The following is a 24,000-nucleotide window of genomic DNA, read 5'->3' on the forward strand; positions in this document are numbered from 1 at the left end:
ACTTGGCGGCAAGTCCCGGGGAGGAACAAGCCCATGGAAGTAGGAGCTCCTACTTCCAAAGCGATGACGTCAGCGGGAGAAGCCGCTCGGCCTATCCGGCCACATGTCACTGTCCCCCGTCCACACTTGGCTATAGGTCCCGGGGAGGAATAATGCCCATGGAAGTAGGAGCTCCTACTTCCTAAGGGGCAAGTCAGCGGGAGCAGCCACTTGGCCTATCCGGCCAAGTTTCACTGTTCCCCGGCCACACTTGGCTGTAGGTCCCGGAGAGGAATAATGCCCATGGAAGTAAGAGCTCCTACCTCCAAAGGGGCAAGTCAGCGGGAGAAGCCACTTGGCCTATCCGGCCACATGTCACTGTCCCCCGGCCAAGCTTGGCTGTAGGTCCCGGGGAGGAATAATGCCCATGGAAGTAGGAGCTCCTACTTCCAAAGGGGCAAGTCAGCGGAAGAAGCCACTAGTTCTATCCGGCCAAGAGTCACTGTTCCCCGGCCTTACTTGGCAGTAGGTCCCGGGGAGGAATAATGCCCATGGAAGTAGGAGCTCCTACTTCCAAAGGGGCAAGTCAGCGGGAGAAGCCACTTGGCCTACCCGGCCAAGAGTCACTGTTCCCCGGCCACTCTTGGCAGTAGGTCCCGGGGAGGAATAATGCCCATGGAAGTAGGAGCTCCTACTTCCAAAGGGGCAAGTCAGCGGGAGAAGCCACTAGTTCTATCCGGCCAAGAGTCACTGTTCCCCGGCTACACTTGGCAGTAGGTCCCGGGGAGGAATAATGCCCATGGAAGTAGGAGCTACTACCTCCAAAGGGTGAAGACACTTGGCTCTAAGTCCCCGAGAGGTATACTGCCCATGGGAGTAAGAGCTCCTACTTCCAAAGGGGCAAGTCAGCGGGAGAAGCCACTTGGCCTACCCGGCCAAGAGTCACTGTTCCCCGGCCACACTTGGCAGTAGGTCCCGGGGAGGAATAATGCCCATGGAAGTAAGAGCTCCTACTTCCATAGGGGCAAGTCAGCGGGAGCAGCCACTTGGCCTATCCGGCCAAGTGTCACTGTTCCCCGGCCACACTTGGCTGTAGGTCCCGGAGAGGAATAATGCCCATGGAAGTAAGAGCTCCTACCTCCAAAGGGTGAAGACACTTGGCTCTAAGTCCCCGAGAGGTATACTGCCCATGGAAGTGAGAGCTCCTACTTCCAAAGGGGCAAGTCAGCGGGAGAAGCCACTTGGCCTATCCGGCCAAGAGTCACTGTTCCCCGGCCACACTTGGCAGTAGGTCCCGGGGAGGAATAATGCCCATGGAAGTAAGAGCTCCTACTTCCATAGGGGCAAGTCAGCGGGAGAAGCCACTTGGCCTATCCGGCCAAGAGTCACTGTTCCCCGGCCACACTTGGCAGTAGGTCCCGGGGAGGAATAATGCCCATGGAAGTAGGAGCTCCAACTTCCAAAGGGGCAAGTCAGCGGGAGAAGCCACTTGGCCTATCCGGCCACATGTCACTGTCCCCCGGCCACTCTTGGCTGTAGGTCCCGGGGAGGAATAATGCCCATGGAAGTAGGAGCTCCTACTTCCAAAGGGGCAAGTCAGCGGGAGAAGCCACTTGGACTATCCGGCCAAGAGTCACTGTTCCCCGGCCACACTTGGCAGTATGTCCCGGGGAGGAATAATGCCCATGGAAGTGGGAGCTCCTACTTCCAAAGGGGCAAGTCGGCGGGAGAAGCCACTTGGCCTATCCGGCCAAGAGTCACTGTTCCCCGGCCACACTTGGCAGTAGGTCCCGGGGAGGAATAATGCCCATGGAAGTAGGAGCTCCTACTTCCAAAGGGGCAAGTCAGCGGGAGAAGCCACTTGGCCTATCCGGCCAAGAGTCACTGTTCCCCGGCCACTCTTGGCAGTAGGTCCCGGGGAGGAATAATGCCCATGGAAGTAGGAGCTCCTACTTCCAAAGGGGCAAGTCAGCGGGAGAAGCCACTAGTTCTATCCGGCCAAGAGTCACTGTTCCCCGGCTACACTTGGCAGTAGGTCCCGGGGAGGAATAATGCCCATGGAAGTAGGAGCTCCTACTTCCAAAGGGGCAAGTCAGCGGGAGAAGCCACTTGGCCTATCCGGCCAAGAGTCACTGTTCCCCGGCCACACTTGGCAGTAGGTCCCGGGGAGGAATAATGCCCATGGAATTAGGAGCTCCTACTTCCAAAGGGGCAAGTCAGCGGGAGAAGCCACTTGGCCTACCCGGCCAAGAGTCACTGTTCCCCGGCCACACTTGGCAGTAGGTCCCGGGGAGGAATAATGCCCATGGAAGTAGGAGCTCCTACCTCCAAAGGGGCAAGTCAGCGGGAGAAGCCACTTGGCCTATCCGGCCAAGAGTCACTGTTCCCCGGCCACACTTGGCAGTAGGTCCCGGGGAGGAATAATGCCCATGGAAGTAAGAGCTCCTACTTCCAAAGGGGCAAGTCAGCGGGAGAAGCCACTTGGCCTATCCGGCCACATGTCACTGTCCCCCGGCCAAGCTTGGCTGTAGGTCCCGGGGAGGAATAATGCCCATGGAAGTAGGAGCTCCTACTTCCAAAGGGGCAAGTCAGCGGGAGAAGCCACTAGTTCTATCCGGCCAAGAGTCACTGTTCCCCGGCAACACTTGGCAGTAGGTCCCGGGGAGGAATAATGCCCATGGAAGTAGGAGCTACCACCTCCAAAGGGTGAAGACACTTGGCTCTAAGTCCCCGAGAGGTATACTGCCCATGGGAGTAAGAGCTCCTACTTCCAAAGGGGCAAGTCAGCGGGAGAAGCCACTTGGCCTATCCGGCCAAGAGTCACTGTTCCCCGGCCACACTTGGCAGTAGGTCCCGGGGAGGAATAATGCCCATGGAAGTAGGAGCTCCTACTTCCAAAGGGGCAAGTCAGCGGGAGAAGCCACTTGGGCTATCCGGCCACATGTCACTGTCCCCCGGCCACACTTGGCAGTAGGTCCCGGGGAGGAATAATGCCCATGGAAGTAAGAGCTCCTACTTCCAAAGGGGCAAGTCAGCGGGAGAAGCCACTTGGCCTAACCGGCCACATGTCACTGTCCCCCGGCCACACTTGGCAGTAGGTCCCGGGGAGGAATAATGCCCATGGAAGTAAGAGCTCCTACTTCCAAAGGGGCAAGTCAGCGGGAGCAGCCACTTGGCCTATCCGGCCAAGAGTCACTGTTCCCCGGCCACACTTGGCAGTAGGTCCCGGGGAGGAATAATGCCCATGGAAGTAGGAGCTCCTACTTCCAAAGGGGCAAGTCAGCGGGAGCAGCCACTTGGCCTATCCGTCCAAGAGTCACTGTTCCCCGGCCACACTTGGCTGTAGGTCCCGGGGAGGAATAATGCCCATGGAAGTAGGAGCTCCTACTTCCAAAGGGGCAAGTCAGCGGGAGAAGCCACTAGTTCTATCCGGCCAAGAGTCACTGTCCCCCGGCCACACTTGGCAGTAGGTCCCGGGGAGGAATAATGCCCATGGAAGTAGGAGCTACCACCTCCAAAGGGTGAAGACACTTGGCTCTAAGTCCCCGAGAGGTATACTGCCCATGGGAGTAAGAGCTCCTACTTCCAAAGGGGCAAGTCAGCGGGAGAAGCCACTTGGCCTATCCGGCCAAGAGTCACTGTTCCCCGGCCACACTTGGCAGTAGGTCCCGGGGAGGAATAATGCCCATGGAAGTAGGAGCTCCTACTTCCAAAGGGGCAAGTCAGCGGGAGAAGCCACTTGGGCTATCCGGCCACATGTCACTGTCCCCCGGCCACACTTGGCAGTAGGTCCCGGGGAGGAATAATGCCCATGGAAGTAAGAGCTCCTACTTCCAAAGGGGCAAGTCAGCGGGAGAAGCCACTTGGCCTAACCGGCCACATGTCACTGTCCCCCGGCCACACTTGGCAGTAGGTCCCGGGGAGGAATAATGCCCATGGAAGTAAGAGCTCCTACTTCCAAAGGGGCAAGTCAGCGGGAGCAGCCACTTGGCCTATCCGGCCAAGAGTCACTGTTCCCCGGCCACACTTGGCAGTAGGTCCCGGGGAGGAATAATGCCCATGGAAGTAGGAGCTCCTACTTCCAAAGGGGCAAGTCAGCGGGAGCAGCCACTTGGCCTATCCGTCCAAGAGTCACTGTTCCCCGGCCACACTTGGCTGTAGGTCCCGGGGAGGAATAATGCCCATGGAAGTAAGAGCTCCTACTTCCAAAGGGGCAAGTCAGCGGGAGAAGCCACTTGGCCTATCCGGCCACATGTCACTGTCCCCCGGCCACACTTGGCAGTAGGTCCCGGGGAGGAATAATGCCCATGGAAGTAGGAGCTACTACCTCCAAAGAGTGAAGACACTTGGCTCTAAGTCCCCGAGAGGTATAGTGCCCATGGAAGTAAGAGCTCCTACTTCCAAAGGGGCAAGTCAGCGGGAGAAGCCACTTGGCCTATCCGGCCAAGAGTCACTGTTCCCCGGCCACACTTGGCAGTAGGTCCCGGAGAGGAATAATGCCCATGGAAGTAGGAGCTCCTACTTCCAAAGGGGCAAGTCAGCGGGAGAAGCCACTTGGCATATCCGGCCAAGAGTCACTGTTCCCCGGCCACACTTGGCAGTAGGTCCCGGGGAGGAATAATGCCCATGGAAGTAGGAGCTCCTACTTCCAAAGGGGCAAGTCAGCGGGAGAAGCCACTTGGCCTATCCGGCCACATGTCACTGTCCCCCGGCCACTCTTGGCAGTAGGTCCCGGGGAGGAATAATGCCCATGGAAGTAGGAGCTCCTACTTCCAAAGGGGCTAATCAGCGGGAGAAGCCACTTGGCCTACCCAGGCAAGAGTCACTGTTCCCCGGCCACACTTGGCAGTAGGTCCCGGGGAGGAATAATGCCCATGGAAGTAGGAGCTCCTACTTCCAAAGGGTCAAGTCAGCGGGAGAAGCCACTTGGCCTATCCGGCCAAGAGTCACTGTTCCCCGGCCACACTTGGCAGTAGGTCCCGGGGAGGAATAATGCCCATGGAAGTAGGAGCTCCTACTTCCAAAGGGGCAAGTCAGCGGGAGAAGCCACTTGGCATATCCGGCCAAGAGTCACTGTTCCCCGGCCACACTTGGCAGTAGGTCCCGGGGAGGAATAATGCCCATGGAAGTAGGAGCTCCTACTTCCAAAGGGGCAAGTCAGCGGGAGAAGCCACTTGGCCTATCCGGCCACATGTCACTGTCCCCCGGCCACTCTTGGCAGTAGGTCCCGGGGAGGAATAATGCCCATGGAAGTAGGAGCTCCTACTTCCAAAGGGGCAAGTCAGCGGGAGAAGCCACTTGGCCTACCCAGGCAAGAGTCACTGTTCCCCGGCCACACTTGGCAGTAGGTCCCGGGGAGGAATAATGCCCATGGAAGTAGGAGCTCCTACTTCCAAAGGGTCAAGTCAGCGGGAGAAGCCACTTGGCCTATCCGGCCAAGAGTCACTGTTCCCCGGCCACACTTGGCAGTAGGTCCCGGGGAGGAATAATGCCCATGGAAGTAGGAGCTCCTACTTCCAAAGGGGCAAGTCAGCGGGAGAAGCCACTTGGCCTATCCGAACAAGAGTCACTGTTCCCCGGCCACACTTGGCAGGAGGTCCCGGGGAGGAATAATGCCCATGGAAGTAGGAGCTACTACCTCCAAAGGGTGAAGACACTTGGCTCTAAGTCCCCGAGAGGTATAGTGCCCATGGAAGTAGGAGCTCCTACTTCCAAAGGGGCAAGTCAGCGGGAGAAGCAACTTGGCCTATCCGGCCAAGAGTCACTGTTCCCCGGCCACACTTGGCAGGAGGTCCCGGGGAGGAATAATGCCCATGGAAGTAGGAGCTCCTACTTCCAAAGGGTCAAGTCAGCGGGAGAAGCCACTTGGCCTATCCGGCCAAGAGTCACTGTTCCCCGGCCACACTTGGCAGTAGGTCCCGGGGAGGAATAATGCCCATGGAAGTAGGAGCTCCTACTTCCAAAGGGGAAAGTAAGCGGGAGAAGCCACTTGGCCTATCCGGCCAAGAGTCACTGTTCCCCGGCCACACTTGGCAGTAGGTCCCGGGGAGGAATAATGCCCATGGAAGTAGGAGCTCCTACTTCCAAAGGGGCAAGTCAGCGGGAGAAGCCACTTGGCCTATCCGGCCAAGAGTCACTGTTCCCCGGCCACACTTGGCAGGAGGTCCCGGGGAGGAATAATGCCCATGGAAGTAGGAGCTCCTACTTCCAAAGGGGCAAGTCAGCGGGAGAAGCCACTTGGGCTATCCGGCCACATGTCACTGTCCCCCGGCAACACTTGGCAGTAGGTCCCGGGGAGGAATAATGCCCATGGAAGTAAGAGCTCCTACTTCCAAAGGGGCAAGTCAGCGGGAGAAGCCACTTGGCCTATCCGGCCACATGTCACTGTTCCCCGGCCACACTTGGCAGTAGGTCCCGGGGAGGAATAATGACCATGGAAGTAAGAGCTCCTACTTCCAAAGGGGCAAGTCAGCGGGAGAAGCCACTTGGCCTATCCGGCCAAGAGTCACTGTTCCCCGGCCACACTTGGCAGTAGGTCCCGGGGAGGAATAATGCCCATGGAAGTAAGAGCTCCTACTTCCATAGGGGCAAGTCAGCGGGAGAAGCCACTTGGCCTATCCGGCCAAGAGTCACTGTTCCCCGGCTACACTTGGCAGTAGGTCCCGGGGAGGAATAATGACCATGGAAGTAAGAGCTCCTACTTCCAAAGGGGCAAGTCAGCGGGAGAAGCCACTTGGCCTATCCGGCCAAGAGTCACTGTTCCCCGGCCACACTTGGCAGTAGGTCCCGGGGAGGAATAATGCCCATGGAAGTAAGAGCTCCTACTTCCAAAGGGGCAAGTCAGCGGGAGAAGCCACTTGGCCTATCCGGCCAAGAGTCACTGTTCCCCGGCCACACTTGGCAGTAGGTCCCGGGGAGGAATAATGCCCATGGAAGTAGGAGCTCCTACTTCCAAAGGGGCAAGTCAGCGGGAGAAGCCACTTGGCCTATCCGGCAAAGAGTCACTGTTCCCCGGCTACACTTGGCAGTAGGTCCCGGGGAGGAATAATGCCCATGGAAGTAGGAGCTCCTACTTCCAAAGGGGCAAGTCAGCGGGAGAAGCCACTTGGCCTATCCGAACAAGAGTCACTGTTCCCCGGCCACACTTGGCAGGAGGTCCCGGGGAGGAATAATGCCCATGGAAGTAGGAGCTACTACCTCCAAAGGGTGAAGACACTTGGCTCTAAGTCCCCGAGAGGTATAGTGCCCATGGAAGTAGGAGCTCCTACTTCCAAAGGGGCAAGTCAGCGGGAGAAGCAACTTGGCCTATCCGGCCAAGAGTCACTGTTCCCCGGCCACACTTGGCAGGAGGTCCCGGGGAGGAATAATGCCCATGGAAGTAGGAGCTCCTACTTCCAAAGGGTCAAGTCAGCGGGAGAAGCCACTTGGCCTATCCGGCCAAGAGTCACTGTTCCCCGGCCACACTTGGCAGTAGGTCCCGGGGAGGAATAATGCCCATGGAAGTAGGAGCTCCTACTTCCAAAGGGGAAAGTAAGCGGGAGAAGCCACTTGGCCTATCCGGCCAAGAGTCACTGTTCCCCGGCCACACTTGGCAGTAGGTCCCGGGGAGGAATAATGCCCATGGAAGTAGGAGCTCCTACTTCCAAAGGGGCAAGTCAGCGGGAGAAGCCACTTGGCCTATCCGGCCAAGAGTCACTGTTCCCCGGCTACACTTGGCAGTAGGTCCCGGGGAGGAATAATGACCATGGAAGTAAGAGCTCCTACTTCCAAAGGGGCAAGTCAGCGGGAGAAGCCACTTGGCCTATCCGGCCAAGAGTCACTGTTCCCCGGCCACACTTGGCAGTAGGTCCCGGGGAGGAATAATGCCCATGGAAGTAAGAGCTCCTACTTCCAAAGGGGCAAGTCAGCGGGAGAAGCCACTTGGCCTATCCGGCCAAGAGTCACTGTTCCCCGGCCACACTTGGCAGTAGGTCCCGGGGAGGAATAATGCCCATGGAAGTAGGAGCTCCTACTTCCAAAGGGGCAAGTCAGCGGGAGAAGCCACTTGGCCTATCCGGCAAAGAGTCACTGTTCCCCGGCTACACTTGGCAGTAGGTCCCGGGGAGGAATAATGACCATGGAAGTAAGAGCTCCTACTTCCAAAGGGGCAAGTCAGCGGGAGAAGCCACTTGGCCTATCCGGCCAAGAGTCACTGTCCCCCGGCCACACTTGGCTGTAGGTCCCGGGGAGGAATAATGCCCATGGAAGTAGGAGCTCCTACTTCCAAAGGGGCAAGTCAGCGGGAGAAGCCACTTCGCCTACCCGGCCAAGTGTCACTGTCCCCCGGCCAGACTTGGCGGCAAGTCCCGGGGAGGAATAATGCCCATGGAAGTAGGAGCTCACTTGGCTCTAAGTCTTCGAGAGGTATAATGCCCATGGAAGTAAGAGCTCCTACTTCCAAAGGGGCAAGTCAGCGGGAGAAGCCACTTCGCCTACCCGGCCAAGTGTCACTGTCCCCCGGCCAGACTTGGCGGCAAGTCCCGGGGAGGAATAATGCCCATGGAAGTAGGAGCTCCTACTTCCGAAGGGGCAAGTCAGCGGGAGAAGCCACTTCGCCTACCCGGCCAAGTGTCACTGTCCCCCGGCCAGACTTGGCGGCAAGTCCCGGGGAGGAATAATGCCCATGGAAGTAGGAGCTCACTTGGCTCTAAGTCTTCGAGAGGTATAATGCCCATGGAAGTAAGAGCTCCTACTTCCAAAGGGGCAAGTCAGCGGGAGAAGCCACTTCGCCTACCCGGCCAAGTGTCACTGTCCCCCGGCCAGACTTGGCGGCAAGTCCCGGGGAGGAATAATGCCCATGGAAGTAGGAGCTCCTACTTCCAAAGGGGCAAGTCAGCGGGAGAAGCCACTTGGCCTATCCGGCCAAGAGTCACTGTTCCCCGGCCACACTTGGCAGGAGGTCCCGGGGAGGAATAATGCCCATGGAAGTAGGAGCTCCTACTTCCAAAGGGGCAAGTCAGCGGGAGAAGCCACTTGGCCTATCCGGCCAAGAGTCACTGTTCCCCGGCCACACTTGGCAGTAGGTCCCGGGGAGGAATAATGCCCATGGAAGTAGGAGCTCCTACTTCCAAAGGGGCAAGTCAGCGGGAGAAGCCACTTGGCCTAACCGGCCAAGAGTCACTGTTCCCCGGCCACACTTGGCAGTAGGTCCCGGGGAGGAATAATGCCCATGGAAGTAGGAGCTCCTACTTCCAAAGGGGCAAGTCAGCGGGAGAAGCCACTTGGCCTATCCGGCCACATGTCACTGTTCCCCGGCCACACTTGGCAGTAGGTCCCGGGGAGGAATAATGCCCATGGAAGTAGGAGCTCCTACTTCCAAAGGGGCAAGTCAGCGGGAGAAGCCACTAGTTCTATCCGGCCAAGAGTCACTGTTCCCCGGCCACACTTGGCAGTAGGTCCCGGGGAGGAATAATGCCCATGGAAGTAGGAGCTCACTTGGCTCTAAGTCTTCGAGAGGTATAATGCCCATGGAAGTAAGAGCTCCTACTTCCAAAGGGGCAAGTCAGCGGGAGAAGCCACTTCGCCTACCCGGCCAAGTGTCACTGTCCCCCGGCCAGACTTGGCGGCAAGTCCCGGGGAGGAATAATGCCCATGGAAGTAGGAGCTCCTACTTCCAAAGGGGCAAGTCAGCGGGAGAAGCCACTTCGCCTACCCGGCCAAGTGTCACTGTCCCCCGGCCAGACTTGGCGGCAAGTCCCGGGGAGGAATAATGCCCATGGAAGTAGGAGCTCCTACTTCCAAAGGGGCAAGTCAGCGGGAGAAGCCACTTCGCCTACCCGGCCAAGTGTCACTGTCCCCCGGCCAGACTTGGCGGCAAGTCCCGGGGAGGAATAATGCCCATGGAAGTAGGAGCTCACTTGGCTCTAAGTCTTCGAGAGGTATAATGCCCATGGAAGTAAGAGCTCCTACTTCCAAAGGGGCAAGTCAGCGGGAGAAGCCACTTCGCCTACCCGGCCAAGTGTCACTGTCCCCCGGCCAGACTTGGCGGCAAGTCCCGGGGAGGAATAATGCCCATGGAAGTAGGAGCTCACTTGGCTCTAAGTCTTCGAGAGGTATAATGCCCATGGAAGTAAGAGCTCCTACTTCCAAAGGGGCAAGTCAGCGGGAGAAGCCACTTCGCCTACCCGGCCAAGTGTCACTGTCCCCCGGCCAGACTTGGCGGCAAGTCCCGGGGAGGAATAATGCCCATGGAAGTAGGAGCTCCTACTTCCAAAGGGGCAAGTCAGCGGGAGAAGCCACTTCGCCTACCCGGCCAAGTGTCACTGTCCCCCGGCCAGACTTGGCGGCAAGTCCCGGGGAGGAATAATGCCCATGGAAGTAGGAGCTCCTACTTCCAAAGGGGCAAGTCAGCGGGAGAAGCCACTTCGCCTACCCGGCCAAGTGTCACTGTCCCCCGGCCAGACTTGGCGGCAAGTCCCGGGGAGGAATAATGCCCATGGAAGTAGGAGCTCACTTGGCTCTAAGTCTTCGAGAGGTATAATGCCCATGGAAGTAAGAGCTCCTACTTCCAAAGGGGCAAGTCAGCGGGAGAAGCCACTTCGCCTACCCGGCCAAGTGTCACTGTCCCCCGGCCAGACTTGGCGGCAAGTCCCGGGGAGGAATAATGCCCATGGAAGTAGGAGCTCCTACTTCCAAAGGGGCAAGTCAGCGGGAAAAGCCACTTCGCCTACCCGGCCAAGTGTCACTGTCCCCCGGCCAGACTTGGCGGCAAGTCCCGGGGAGGAATAATGCCCATGGAAGTAGGAGCTCCTACTTCCAAAGGGGCAAGTCAGCGGGAGAAGCCACTTCGCCTACCCGGCCAAGTGTCACTGTCCCCCGGCCAGACTTGGCGGCAAGTCCCGGGGAGGAATAATGCCCATGGAAGTAGGAGCTCACTTGGCTCTAAGTCTTCGAGAGGTATAATGCCCATGGAAGTAAGAGCTCCTACTTCCAAAGGGGCAAGTCAGCGGGAGAAGCCACTTCGCCTACCCGGCCAAGTGTCACTGTCCCCCGGCCAGACTTGGCGGCAAGTCCCGGGGAGGAATAATGCCCATGGAAGTAGGAGCTCCTACTTCCAAAGGGGCAAGTCAGCGGGAGAAGCCACTTCGCCTACCCGGCCAAGTGTCACTGTCCCCCGGCCAGACTTGGCGGCAAGTCCCGGGGAGGAATAATGCCCATGGAAGTAGGAGCTCCTACTTCCAAAGGGGCAAGTCAGCGGGAGAAGCCACTTCGCCTACCCGGCCAAGTGTCACTGTCCCCCGGCCAGACTTGGCGGCAAGTCCCGGGGAGGAATAATGCCCATGGAAGTAGGAGCTCACTTGGCTCTAAGTCTTCGAGAGGTATAATGCCCATGGAAGTAAGAGCTCCTACTTCCAAAGGGGCAAGTCAGCGGGAGAAGCCACTTCGCCTACCCGGCCAAGTGTCACTGTCCCCCGGCCAGACTTGGCGGCAAGTCCCGGGGAGGAATAATGCCCCATGGAGCTCGGGCAGACTAGAAGTAACCTCGTCTGCCCGCTGGAGGGCGCCCTTCCCGGAGCGGAGGGGACCCCCTTGGCCACAAAGTGCAAGCCGAGTTTGGAGCTCGAAACCCGGCCACGCTTGGTCGTAGGTCCCGGTGAGGAACATGGCCATGGAAGTCGGAGCTCAAACCTCCAAATTGACCTCAGCGGGAGCACTTGCTGAGGCTGCCCGGGCATGGGTTACTGTTCCCCGGGCACACTTGGTCGTAGGTCCAAGTGTGGAACGTGTCCATGGAAGTTGAAGTGAAGAGAACCGCGAAAGGGAGTTTTTGCGCGAAGCCGCGGCCGAGGAGGGCTCACCGATCCCGGCGTGATTTCTGCCAGGCCCGGTACCCAAACCGAACTCCGCATGGTGGCTGGATCCGCGACCCTGGAACCCTGGGCCGGGAGCCTAGGGGCGAGAGGGGCCCCATGGAGCTCGGGCAGACTAGAAGTACCCTCGTCTGCCCGCTGGAGGGCGCCCTTCCCGGAGCGGAGGGGACCCCCCAAGCGACCAAGTGCAAGCCGAGTTTGGAGCTCGAAACCCGGCCACACTTGGTAGTATGTCCCGGTGAGGAACATGCCCATGGAAGTAAGAGCTCAGCGGGAGCAGCCACTCAGGCTACCCGGGAATGTGTCACTGTCCCCCGGCCAAGACTTGGCGGCAAGTCCCGGGGAGGAATAGTGCCCATGGAAGTAGCTCAGCGGGAGCAGCCACTCAGGCTACCCGGGAATGTGTCACTGTCCCCCGGCCAAGACTTGGCGGCAAGTCCCGGGGAGGAATAGTGCTCATGGAAGTAGCTCAGCGGGAGCAGCTGCTGAGGCTACCCGGGAATGTGTCACTGTCCCTGGGCCACACTTGGTCGTTGGTTCCTGATGAGGAACATGCCCATGGAAGTAAGAGTTCAGCGGGAGAAGCCGCTCAAGCTACCCGGGAATGTGTCACTGTCCCCCGGCCAGACTTGGCGGCAGGTCCCGGGGAGGAACAGTGCCCATGGAAGTCGGAGCTCCAACCTCCAAGTTGACCTCAGCGGGAGCACTTGCTGAGGCTACCCGGGCATGGGCGACTGTTCCCCGGCCACACTTGGTCGGAGGTCCCGGTGTGGAACATGCCCATGGAAGTTGAAGGGAAGAGAACCGCGAAAGGGAGTTTGGAGGCTGAGCCGCGGCCGAGGAGGTCTCACCGATCCCGGCGTGATTCCAGCCAGGCCCGGTACCCTATACCGAACTCGACAGGGTGGCTGTATCCGGGACCCTGGAACCCTGGGCGGGGAGCCTAGGGGCGAGAGGGGCCCCATGGAGCTCGGGCAGACTAGAAGTACCCTCGTCTGCCCGCTGGAGGGCGCCCTTCCCGGAGCGGAGGGGACCCCCCAAGCGACCAAGTGCAAGCCGAGTTTGGAGCTCGAAACCCGGCCACACTTGGTAGTATGTCCCGGTGAGGAACATGCCCATGGAAGTAAGAGCTCAGCGGGAGCAGCCACTCAGGCTACCCGGGAATGTGTCACTGTCCCCCGGCCAAGACTTGGCGGCAAGTCCCGGGGAGGAATAGTGCCCATGGAAGTAGCTCAGCGGGAGCAGCCACTCAGGCTACCCGGGAATGTGTCACTGTCCCCCGGCCAAGACTTGGCGGCAAGTCCCGGGGAGGAATAGTGCTCATGGAAGTAGCTCAGCGGGAGCAGCTGCTGAGGCTACCCAAAAATGTGTCACTGTCCCTGGGCCACACTTGGTCGTTGGTTCCTGATGAGGAACATGCCCATGGAAGTAAGAGTTCAGCGGGAGAAGCCGCTCAAGCTACCCGGGAATGTGTCACTGTCCCCCGGCCAGACTTGGCGGCAGGTCCCGGGGAGGAACAGTGCCCATGGAAGTCGGAGCTCCAACCTCCAAGTTGACCTCAGCGGGAGCACTTGCTGAGGCTACCCGGGCATGGGCGACTGTTCCCCGGCCACACTTGGTCGGAGGTCCCGGTGTGGAACATGCCCATGGAAGTTGAAGGGAAGAGAACCGCGAAAGGGAGTTTGGAGGCTGAGCCGCGGCCGAGGAGGTCTCACCGATCCCGGCGTGATTCCAGCCAGGCCCGGTACCCTATACCGAACTCGACAGGGTGGCTGTATCCGGGACCCTGGAACCCTGGGCGGGGAGCCTAGGGGCGAGAGGGGCCCCATGGAGCTCGGGCAGACTAGAAGTACCCTCGTCTGCCCGCTGGAGGGCGCCCTTCCCGGAGCGGAGGGGACCCCCCAAGCGACCAAGTGCAAGCCGAGTTTGGAGCTCGAAACCCGGCCACACTTGGTAGTATGTCCCGGTGAGGAACATGCCCATGGAAGTAAGAGCTCAGCGGGAGCAGCCACTCAGGCTACCCGGGAATGTGTCACTGTCCCCCGGCCAAGACTTGGCGGCAAGTCCCGGGGAGGAATAGTGCCCATGGAAGTAGCTCAGCGGGAGCAGCCACTCAGGCTACCCGGGAATGTGTCACTGTCCCCCGGCCAAGACTTGGCGGCAAGTCCCGGGGAGGAATAGTGCTCATGGAAGTAGCTCAGCGGGAGCAGCTGCTGAGGCTACCCGGGAATGTGTCACTGTCCCTGGGCCACACTTGGTCGTTGGTTCCTGATGAGGAACATGCCCATGGAAGTAAGAGTTCAGCGGGAGAAGCCGCTCAAGCTACCCGGGAATGTGTCACTGTCCCCCGGCCAGACTTGGCGGCAGGTCCCGGGGAGGAACAGTGCCCATGGAAGTCGGAGCTCCAACCTCCAAGTTGACCTCAGCGGGAGCACTTGCTGAGGCTACCCGGGCATGGGCGACTGTTCCCCGGCCACACTTGGTCGGAGGTCCCGGTGTGGAACATGCCCATGGAAGTTGAAGGGAAGAGAACCGCGAAAGGGAGTTTGGAGGCTGAGCCGCGGCCGAGGAGGTCTCACCGATCCCGGCGTGATTCCAGCCAGGCCCGGTACCCTATACCGAACTCGACAGGGTGGCTGTATCCGGGACCCTGGAACCCTGGGCGGGGAGCCTAGGGGCGAGAGGGGCCCCATGGAGCTCGGGCAGACTAGAAGTACCCTCGTCTGCCCGCTGGAGGGCGCCCTTCCCGGAGCGGAGGGGACCCCCCAAGCGACCAAGTGCAAGCCGAGTTTGGAGCTCGAAACCCGGCCACACTTGGTAGTATGTCCCGGTGAGGAACATGCCCATGGAAGTAAGAGCTCAGCGGGAGCAGCCACTCAGGCTACCCGGGAATGTGTCACTGTCCCCCGGCCAAGACTTGGCGGCAAGTCCCGGGGAGGAATAGTGCCCATGGAAGTAGCTCAGCGGGAGCAGCCACTCAGGCTACCCGGGAATGTGTCACTGTCCCCCGGCCAAGACTTGGCGGCAAGTCCCGGGGAGGAATAGTGCTCATGGAAGTAGCTCAGCGGGAGCAGCTGCTGAGGCTACCCAAAAATGTGTCACTGTCCCTGGGCCACACTTGGTCGTTGGTTCCTGATGAGGAACATGCCCATGGAAGTAAGAGTTCAGCGGGAGAAGCCGCTCAGGCTACCCGGGAATGTGTCACTGTCCCTCGGCCAGACTTGGCGGCAGGTCCCGGGGAGGAATAGTGCCCATGGAAGTCGGAGCTCCAACCTCCAAGTTGACCTAAGCGGGAGCAGCCGCTGAGGCTACCCGGGCATGGGTGACTGTTCCCCGGCCACACTTGGTCGGAGGTCCCGGTGTGGAACATGCCCATGGAAGTTGAAGGGAAGAGAACCGCGAAAGGGAGTTTGGAGGCTGAGCCGCGGCCGAGGAGGTCTCACCGATCCCGGCGTGATTCCAGCCAGGCCCGGTACCCTATACCGAACTCTACAGGGTGGCTGTATCCGGGACCCTGGAACCCTGGGCGGGGAGCCTAGGGGCGAGAGGGGCCCCATGGAGCTCGGGCAGACTAGAAGTACCCTCGTCTGCCCGCTGGAGGGCGCCCTTCCCGGAGCGGAGGGGACCCCCAAGCGACCAAGTGCAAGCCGAGTTTGGAGCTCGAAACCCGGCCACACTTGGTAGTATGTCCCGGTGAGGAACATGCCCATGGAAGTAAGAGCTCAGCGGGAGCAGCCACTCAGGCTACCCGGGAATGTGTCACTGTCCCCCGGCCAAGACTTGGCGGCAAGTCCCGGGGAGGAATAGTGCCCATGGAAGTAGCTCAGCGGGAGCAGCCGCTCAGGCTACCCGGGAATGTGTCACTGTCCCCCGGCCAGACTTGGCGGCAGGTCCCGGGGAGGAATAGTGCTCATGGAAGTAGCTCAGCGGGAGCAGCTGCTGAGGCTACCCGGGAATGTGTCACTGTCCCTGGGCCACACTTGGTCGTTGGTTCCTGATGAGGAACATGCCCATGGAAGTAAGAGTTCAGCGGGAGCAGCCGCTCAGGGCTACCCGGGAATGTGTCACTGTCCCCCGGCCAGACTTGGCGGCAGGTCCCGGGGAGGAATAGTGCCCATGGAAGTCGGAGCTCCAGCCTCCAAGTTGACCTCAGCGGGAGCAGCCGCTGAGGCTACCCGGGCATGGGTGACTGTTCCCCGGCCACACTTGGTCGGAGGTCCCGGTGTGGAACATGCCCATGGAAGTTGAAGGGAAGAGAACCGCGAAAGGGAGTTTGGAGGCTGAGCCGCGGCCGAGGAGGTCTCACCGATCCCGGCGTGATTCCAGCCAGGCCCGGTACCCTATACCGAACTCGACAGGGTGGCTGTATCCGGGACCCTGGAACCCTGGGCGGGGAGCCTAGGGGCGAGAGGGGCCCCATGGAGCTCGGGCAGACTAGAAGTACCCTCGTCTGCCCGCTGGAGGGCGCCCTTCCCGGAGCGGAGGGGACCCCCCAAGCGACCAAGTGCAAGCCGAGTTTGGAGCTCGAAACCCGGCCACACTTGGTAGTTGGTCCCGGTGAGGAACATGCCCATGGAAGTAAGAGCTCAGCGGGAGCAGCCACTCAGGCTACCCGGCAATGTGTCACTGTCCCCCGGCCAAGACTTGGCGGCAAGTCCCGGGGAGGAATAGTGCCCATGGAAGTAGCTCAGCGGGAGCAGCTGCTGAGGCTACCCGGGAATGTGTCACTGTCCCCCGGCCAGACTTGGCGGCAGGTCCCGGGGAGGAATAGTGCTCATGGAAGTAGCTCAGCGGGAGCAGCTGCTGAGGCTACCCGGGAATGTGTCACTGTCCCTGGGCAACACTTGGTCGTTGGTTCCTGATGAGGAACATGCCCATGGAAGTAAGAGTTCAGCGGGAGAAGCCGCTCAAGCTACCCGGGAATGTGTCACTGTCCCCCGGCCAGACTTGGCGGCAGGTCCCGGGGAGGAACAGTGCCCATGGAAGTCGGAGCTCCAACCTCCAAGTTGACCTCAGCGGGAGCACTTGCTGAGGCTACCCGGGCATGGGCGACTGTTCCCCGGCCACACTTGGTCGGAGGTCCCGGTGTGGAACATGCCCATGGAAGTTGAAGGGAAGAGAACCGCGAAAGGGAGTTTGGAGGCTGAGCCGCGGCCGAGGAGGTCTCACCGATCCCGGCGTGATTCCAGCCAGGCCCGGTACCCTATACCGAACTCGGCAGGGTGGCTGTATCCGGGACCCTGGAACCCTGGGCGGGGAGCCTAGGGGCGAGAGGGGCCCCATGGAGCTCGGGCAGACTAGAAGTACCCTCGTCTGCCCGCTGGAGGGCGCCCTTCCCGGAGCGGAGGGGACCCCCAAGCGACCAAGTGCAAGCCGAGTTTGGAGCTCGAAACCCGGCCACACTTGGTAGTATGTCCCGGTGAGGAACATGCCCATGGAAGTAAGAGCTCAGCGGGAGCAGCCACTCAGGCTACCCGGGAATGTGTCACTGTCCCCCGGCCAAGACTTGGCGGCAAGTCCCGGGGAGGAATAGTGCCCATGGAAGTAGCTCAGCGGGAGCAGCCGCTCAGGCTACCCGGGAATGTGTCACTGTCCCCCGGCCAGACTTGGCGGCAGGTCCCGGGGAGGAATAGTGCTCATGGAAGTAGCTCAGCGGGAGCAGCTGCTGAGGCTACCCGGGAATGTGTCACTGTCCATGGGCCACACTTGGTCGTTGGTTCCTGATGAGGAACATGCCCATGGAAGTAAGAGTTCAGCGGGAGCAGCCGCTCAGGGCTACCCGGGAATGTGTCACTGTCCCCCGGCCAGACTTGGCGGCAGGTCCCGGGGAGGAATAGTGCCCATGGAAGTCGGAGCTCCAGCCTCCAAGTTGACCTCAGCGGGAGCAGCCGCTGAGGCTACCCGGGCATGGGTGACTGTTCCCCGGCCACACTTGGTCGGAGGTCCCGGTGTGGAACATGCCCATGGAAGTTGAAGGGAAGAGAACCGCGAAAGGGAGTTTGGAGGCTGAGCCGCGGCCGAGGAGGTCTCACCGATCCCGGCGTGATTCCAGCCAGGCCCGGTACCCTATACCGAACTCGACAGGGTGGCTGTATCCGGGACCCTGGAACCCTGGGCGGGGAGCCTAGGGGCGAGAGGGGCCCCATGGAGCTCGGGCAGACTAGAAGTACCCTCGTCTGCCCGCTGGAGGGCGCCCTTCCCGGAGCGGAGGGGACCCCCCAAGCGACCAAGTGCAAGCCGAGTTTGGAGCTCGAAACCCGGCCACACTTGGTAGTTGGTCCCGGTGAGGAACATGCCCATGGAAGTAAGAGCTCAGCGGGAGCAGCCACTCAGGCTACCCGGCAATGTGTCACTGTCCCCCGGCCAAGACTTGGCGGCAAGTCCCGGGGAGGAATAGTGCCCATGGAAGTAGCTCAGCGGGAGCAGCCACTCAGGCTACACGGGAATGTGTCACTGTCCCTCGGCCACACTTGGTCGTAGGTCCCGGTGAGGAACATGCCCATGGAAGTCGGAGCTCCAACCTCCAACCGGGTGAAGCCTCCGAGAGCTAGCCGGGAATAGGGCGCCAATCCCGGCTACCGCCCTCCAGGCTTGCCCCGGTCGAAAGACCTACGTCCTCGCACCAGCACAAGCGCAAAAATTTTCTAAGTGTGGGAGAACCGAGGACCCGCCCGGTGGCACTCTGCCTCTCGCTGCCGCCCTCCTGGAAGCGTCCTCGGTCACTGTGTGTGCGGCAGATATCAGAGCTCCGGAAAGGTGAAAAAGAACCGGTAAGAGGGCGAATCCGGCAGCTCCCTGCCGGGCGAGGACCACCGCGAGCGGCGGGGACGTCAGACGGGAGACGCGCGGCGGACCTTCCGTCGGAGTGCCTGGGATTTTGACCTCGGAGAAGTTCGAAAAAATTATGCGGTCGGAGCTGTCTGCCTTGGCCGGGGAAGGCTCACCGCCGGCGGCTGCCAACCCCTGGCTTGCCCGCTGGATGCCCTTTCGGAGGCTGCTGAAAAAGAACTGTCAGGCGGGCACCTCTCGGAAGAACCGCAGACCAAAACGACCGGTAAAAATTTTGGGCGATCCGACACGTAGTGCACCTTCGGCGGCAGAGAAAAGCAGCAAAAATACCGGTCAGAGAAGGGGAGTTTTGGTCGACTCTGCCAGGTTTTTGCACTAAGTCAGATCCGTAATGCCAGCGGGACTGAGTCGCTTTTGCGTGCCGTGGTCCTGGAGGCCTGCTCGGACAGAGCGGTCCTTCGGGTCCCGCGGGAAGGGGCATTTCATGTTCCTCTGCGGGAGGTGATCCATTTTCTGCGGGAAATGGCGAGCCCCTTCGGCTACAAGAGTGTGTAGGTCCCGCTCAACAGTCTACGTCCTTAACCATCGGGGACTTTGTAGATTTTGCCCAAAATCGCTCTCCGCAGAACAGAGCGTGAGGTCTCCGCGGCGGAGGCCGGAAAAGGTGCGAGGTGAGCGGCATGGTATGACTGGGCTCGTGCCGCTCACTGCTACCCGGAGCGTGGCGCCCTCCGGGTAAAAAGCTAGCCGGGGCGAGTAGGTGGGTTGACGGGCGCATAAGCAACGCCGTCCCCGCCGTACAAGGTGCCGGTGGCCTGGCGAACCACCGGCGTAAGGCTAGCCAGGGCGTACCGCGGGGCAGAGGGCGCATAAGCCACGCTCTCTCTCCATCCCACCAGCACAAGCGAAAAATTTTCAAAGTGTGGGAGAACCGGCTTCCCGACCGGTGGCACTCTGCCTCTCTCTGCCGCCCTCCTGGAAGCGTCCTCGGTCACTCGGAGTACGGCAGATTTAAGAGCTCCGGAATGGTGAAAAAGAACCGGAGAGAGGGCGACTCCGGCTTCTCTCTGCCGGGCGAGGACCACCGCAGGCGGCGGGGACCTCTGACAGGAGGCGGCGCTGCGGGCAGGCTTTCTAAGTGCCTGGGCTTTTGGCCTCGGCGAAAGTCGAAAAAATTATGCGGTCGGAGCTTTCTGCCCCGGCCGGGGAAGGCTCACCGCCGGCGGCTGCCAACCCCTGGCTTGCCCGCTGGATGCCCTTTCGGAGGCTGCTGAAAAAGAACTGTCAGGCGGGCACCTCTCGGAAGAACCGCAGACCAAAACGACCGGTAAAAATTTTGGGCGATCCGACCCGTAGTGCACCTTCGGCGGCAGAGAAAAGCAACAAAAATACCGGTCAGAGAAGGGGAGTTTTGGTCGACTCTGCCAGGTTTTTGCACTAAGTCAGATCCGTAATGCCAGCGGGACTGAGTCGCTTTTGCGTGCCGTGGTCCTGGAGGCCTGCTCGGACAGAGCGGTCCTGCGGGTCCCGCGGGAAGGGGCATTTCATGTTCCTCTGCGGGAGGTGATCCATTTTCTGCGGGAAATGGCGAGCCCCTTCGGCTACAAGAGTGTGTAGGTCCCGCTCAACAGTCTACGTCCTTAACCATCGGGGACTTTGTAGATTTTGCCCAAAATCGCTCTCCGCAGAACAGAGCGTGAGGTCTCCGCGGCGGAGGCCGGAAAAGGTGCGAGGTGAGCGGCATGGTATGACTGGGCTCGTGCCGCTCACTGCTACCCGGAGCGTGGCGCCCTCCGGGTAAAAGGCTAGCCGGGGCGAGTAGGTGGGATGACGGGCGCATAAGCAACGCCGTCCCCGCCGTACAAGGTGCCGGTGGCCTGGCGAACCACCGGCGTAAGGCTAGCCAGGGCGTACCGCGGGGCAGAGGGCGCATAAGCCACGCTCTCTCTCCATCCCACCAGCACAAGCGAAATATTTTCAAAGTGTGGGAGAACCGGCTTCCCGACCGGTGGCACTCTGCCTCTCGCTGCCGCCCTCCTGGAAGCGTCCTCGGTCACTCGGAGTACGGCAGATTTAAGAGCTCCGGAATGGTGAAAAAGAACCGGAGAGAGGGCGACTCCGGCTTCTCTCTGCCGGGCGAGGACCACCGCAGGCGGCGGGGACGTCTGACAGGAGACGGCGCTGCGGGCAGGCTTTAAAAGTGCATGGGGTTTTGGCCTCGGCAAAAGTCGAAAAAATTATGCGGTCGGAGCTGTCTGCCCCGGCCGGGGAAGGCTCACCGCCGGCGGCTGCCAACCCCTGGCTTGCCCGCTGGATGCCCTTTCGGAGGCTTCTGAAAAAGAACTGTCAGGCGGGCACCTCTCGGAAGAACCGCAGACCAAAACGACCGGTAAAAATTTTGGGCGATCCGACCCGTAGTGCACCTTCGGCGGCAGAGAAAAGCAACAAAAATACCGGTCAGAGAAGGGGAGTTTTGGTCGACTCTGCCAGGTTTTTGCACTAAGTCAGATCCGTAATGCCAGCGGGACTGAGTCGCTTTTGCGTGCCGTGGTCCTGGAGGCCTGCTCGGACAGAGCGGTCCTGCGGGTCCCGCGGGAAGGGGCATTTCATGTTCCTCTGCGGGAGGTGATCCATTTTCTGCGGGAAATGGCGAGCCCCTTCGGCTACAAGAGTGTGTAGGTCCCGCTCAACAGTCTACGTCCTTAACCATCGGGGACTTTGTAGATTTTGCCCAAAATCGCTCTCCGCAGAACAGAGCGTGAGGTCTCCGCGGCGGAGGCCGGAAAAGGTGCGAGGTGAGCGGCATGGTATGACTGGGCTCGTGCCGCTCACTGCTACCCGGAGCGTGGCGCCCTCCGGGTAAAAGGCTAGCCGGGGCGAGTAGGTGGGATGACGGGCGCATAAGCAACGCCGTCCCCGCCGTACAAGGTGCCGGTGGCCTGGCGAACCACCGGCGTAAGGCTAGCCAAGGGCGTACCGCGGGGCAGAGGGCGCATAAGCCACGCTCTCTCTCCATCCCACCAGCACAAGCGAAAAATTTTCAAAGTGTGGGAGAACCGGCTTCCCGACCGGTTGCACTCTGCCTCTCGCTGCCGCCGTCCTGGAAGCGTCCTCGGTCACTCGGAGTACGGCAGATTTAAGAGCTCCGGAATGGTGAAAAAGAACCGGAGAGAGGGCGACTCCGGCTTCTCTCTGCCGGGCGAGGACCACCGCAGGCGGCGGGGACGTCTGACAGGAGACGGCGCTGCGGGCAGGCTTTAAAAGTGCATGGGGTTTTGGCCTCGGAGAAAGTCGAAAAAATTATGCGGTCGGAGCTGTCTGCCCCGGCCGGGGAAGGCTCACCTCCGGCGGCTGCCAACCCCTGGCTTGCCCGCTGGATGGCCTTTCGGAGGCTGCTGAAAAAGAACTGTCAGGCGGGCACCTCTCGGAAGAACCGCAGACCAAAACGACCGGTAAAAATTTTGGGCGATCCGACCCGTAGTGCACCTTCGGCGGCAGAGAAAAGCAACAAAAATACCGGTCAGAGAAGGGGAGTTTTGGTCGACTCTGCCAGGTTTTTGCACTAAGTCAGATCCGTAATGCCAGCGGGACTGAGTCGCTCTTGCGTGCCGTGGTCCTGGAAGCCTGCTCGGACAGAGTGGTCCTTCGGGTCCCGCGGGAAGGGGCATTTCATGTTCCTCTGCGGGAGGTGATCCATTTTCTGCGGGAAATGGCGAGCCCCTTCGGCTACAAGAGTGTGTAGGTCCCGCTCAACAGTCTACGTCCTTAACCATCGGGGACTTTGTAGATTTTGCCCAAAATCGCTCTCCGCAGAACAGAGCGGGAGGTCTCCGCGGCGGAGGCCGGAAAAGGTGCGAGGTGAGCGGCATGGTATGACTGGGCTCGTGCCGCTCACTGCTACCCGGAGCGTGGCGCCCTCCGGGTAAAAGGCTAGCCGGGGCGAGTAGGTGGATTGACGGGCGCATAAGCAACGCCGTCCCCGCCGTACAAGGTGCCGGTGGCCTGGCGAACCACCGGCGTAAGGCTAGCCAAGGGCGTACCGCGGGGCAGAGGGCGCATAAGCCACGCCGTCCCCGCTGTACAAGGTGCCGGTGGCCTGGCGAACCACCGGCGTAAGGCTAGCCAAGGGCGTACCGCGGGGCAGAGGGCGCATAAGCCACGCTCTCTCTCCATCCCACCAGAACAAGCGAAAAAATTTCAAAGTGTGGGAGAACCGGCTTCCCGACCGGTGGCACTCTGCCTCTCGCTGCCGCCCTCCTGGAAGCGTCCTCGGTCACTCGGTGTCCGGCAGATTTCAGAGCTCCGGAATGGTGAAAAAGAACCGGTGAGAGGGCGAATCCGGCTTCTCTCTGCCGGGCGAGGACCACCGCAGGCGGCAAGGGACGTCTGCCAGGAGACGGCGCTGCGGGCAGGCTTTAAAAGTGCATGGGGTTTTGGCCTCGGCGAAAGTCGAAAAAATTTTGCGGTCGGAGCTGTCTGCCCCGGCCGGGGAAGGCTCACCGCCGGCGGCTGCCAACCCCTGGCTTGCCCGCTGGATGCCCTTTCGGAGGCTGCTGAAAAAGAACTGTCAGGCGGGCACCTCTCGGAAGAACCGCAGACCAAAACGACCGGTAAAAATTTTGGGCGATCCGACCCTCAGTGCACCTTCGGCGGCAGAGAAAAGCAACAAAAACACCGGTCAAAGAAGGGAGGTTTTGGTCGACTCTGCCTGGTTTTTGCACTAAGTCAGATCCGTAATGCCAGCGGGACTGAGTCGCTTTTGCGTGCCGTGGTCCTGGAGGCCTGCTCGGACAGAGCGGTCCTTCGGGTCCCGCGGGAAGGGGCATTTCATGTTCCTCTGCGGGAGGTGGTCCATTTTCTGCGGGAAATGGCGAGCCCCATCGGCTACAAGAGTGTGTAGGTCCCGCTCAACAGTCTACGTCCTTAACCATCGGGGACTTTGTAGATTTTGGCAGAAATCGCCCCCCGCAGGTCCTAGCGGGAGGTCTCCGCGGCGGAGGCCGGAGAGGGCGCGAGGTGAGCGGCATGGTATGACTGGGTTCGTGCCGCTCACTGGTACCCGGAGCGTGGCGCCCTCCGGGTAAAAGGCTAGCCGGGGCGAGTAGGTGGGTTGACGGGCGCATAAGCCACGCCGTCCCCGCCGTACAAGGTGCCGGTGGCCTGGCGAACCACCGGCGTAAGGCCAGCCAGGGCGGACCGCGGGGCAGAGGGCGCATAAGCCACGCTCTCTCTCCATCCCACCAGAACAAGCGAAAAATTTTCAAAGTGTGGGAGAACCGGCGACCCGACCGGTGGCACTCTGCCTCTCGCTGCCGCCCTCCTGGAAGCGTCCTCGGTCACTCGGTGTCCGGCAGATTTCAGAGCTCCGGAATGGTGAAAAAGA

The sequence above is a fragment of the Engystomops pustulosus genome, unplaced genomic scaffold (assembly GCF_040894005.1).
Source record: "Engystomops pustulosus unplaced genomic scaffold, aEngPut4.maternal MAT_SCAFFOLD_98, whole genome shotgun sequence".
Classification (NCBI taxonomy): domain Eukaryota; kingdom Metazoa; phylum Chordata; class Amphibia; order Anura; family Leptodactylidae; genus Engystomops; species Engystomops pustulosus.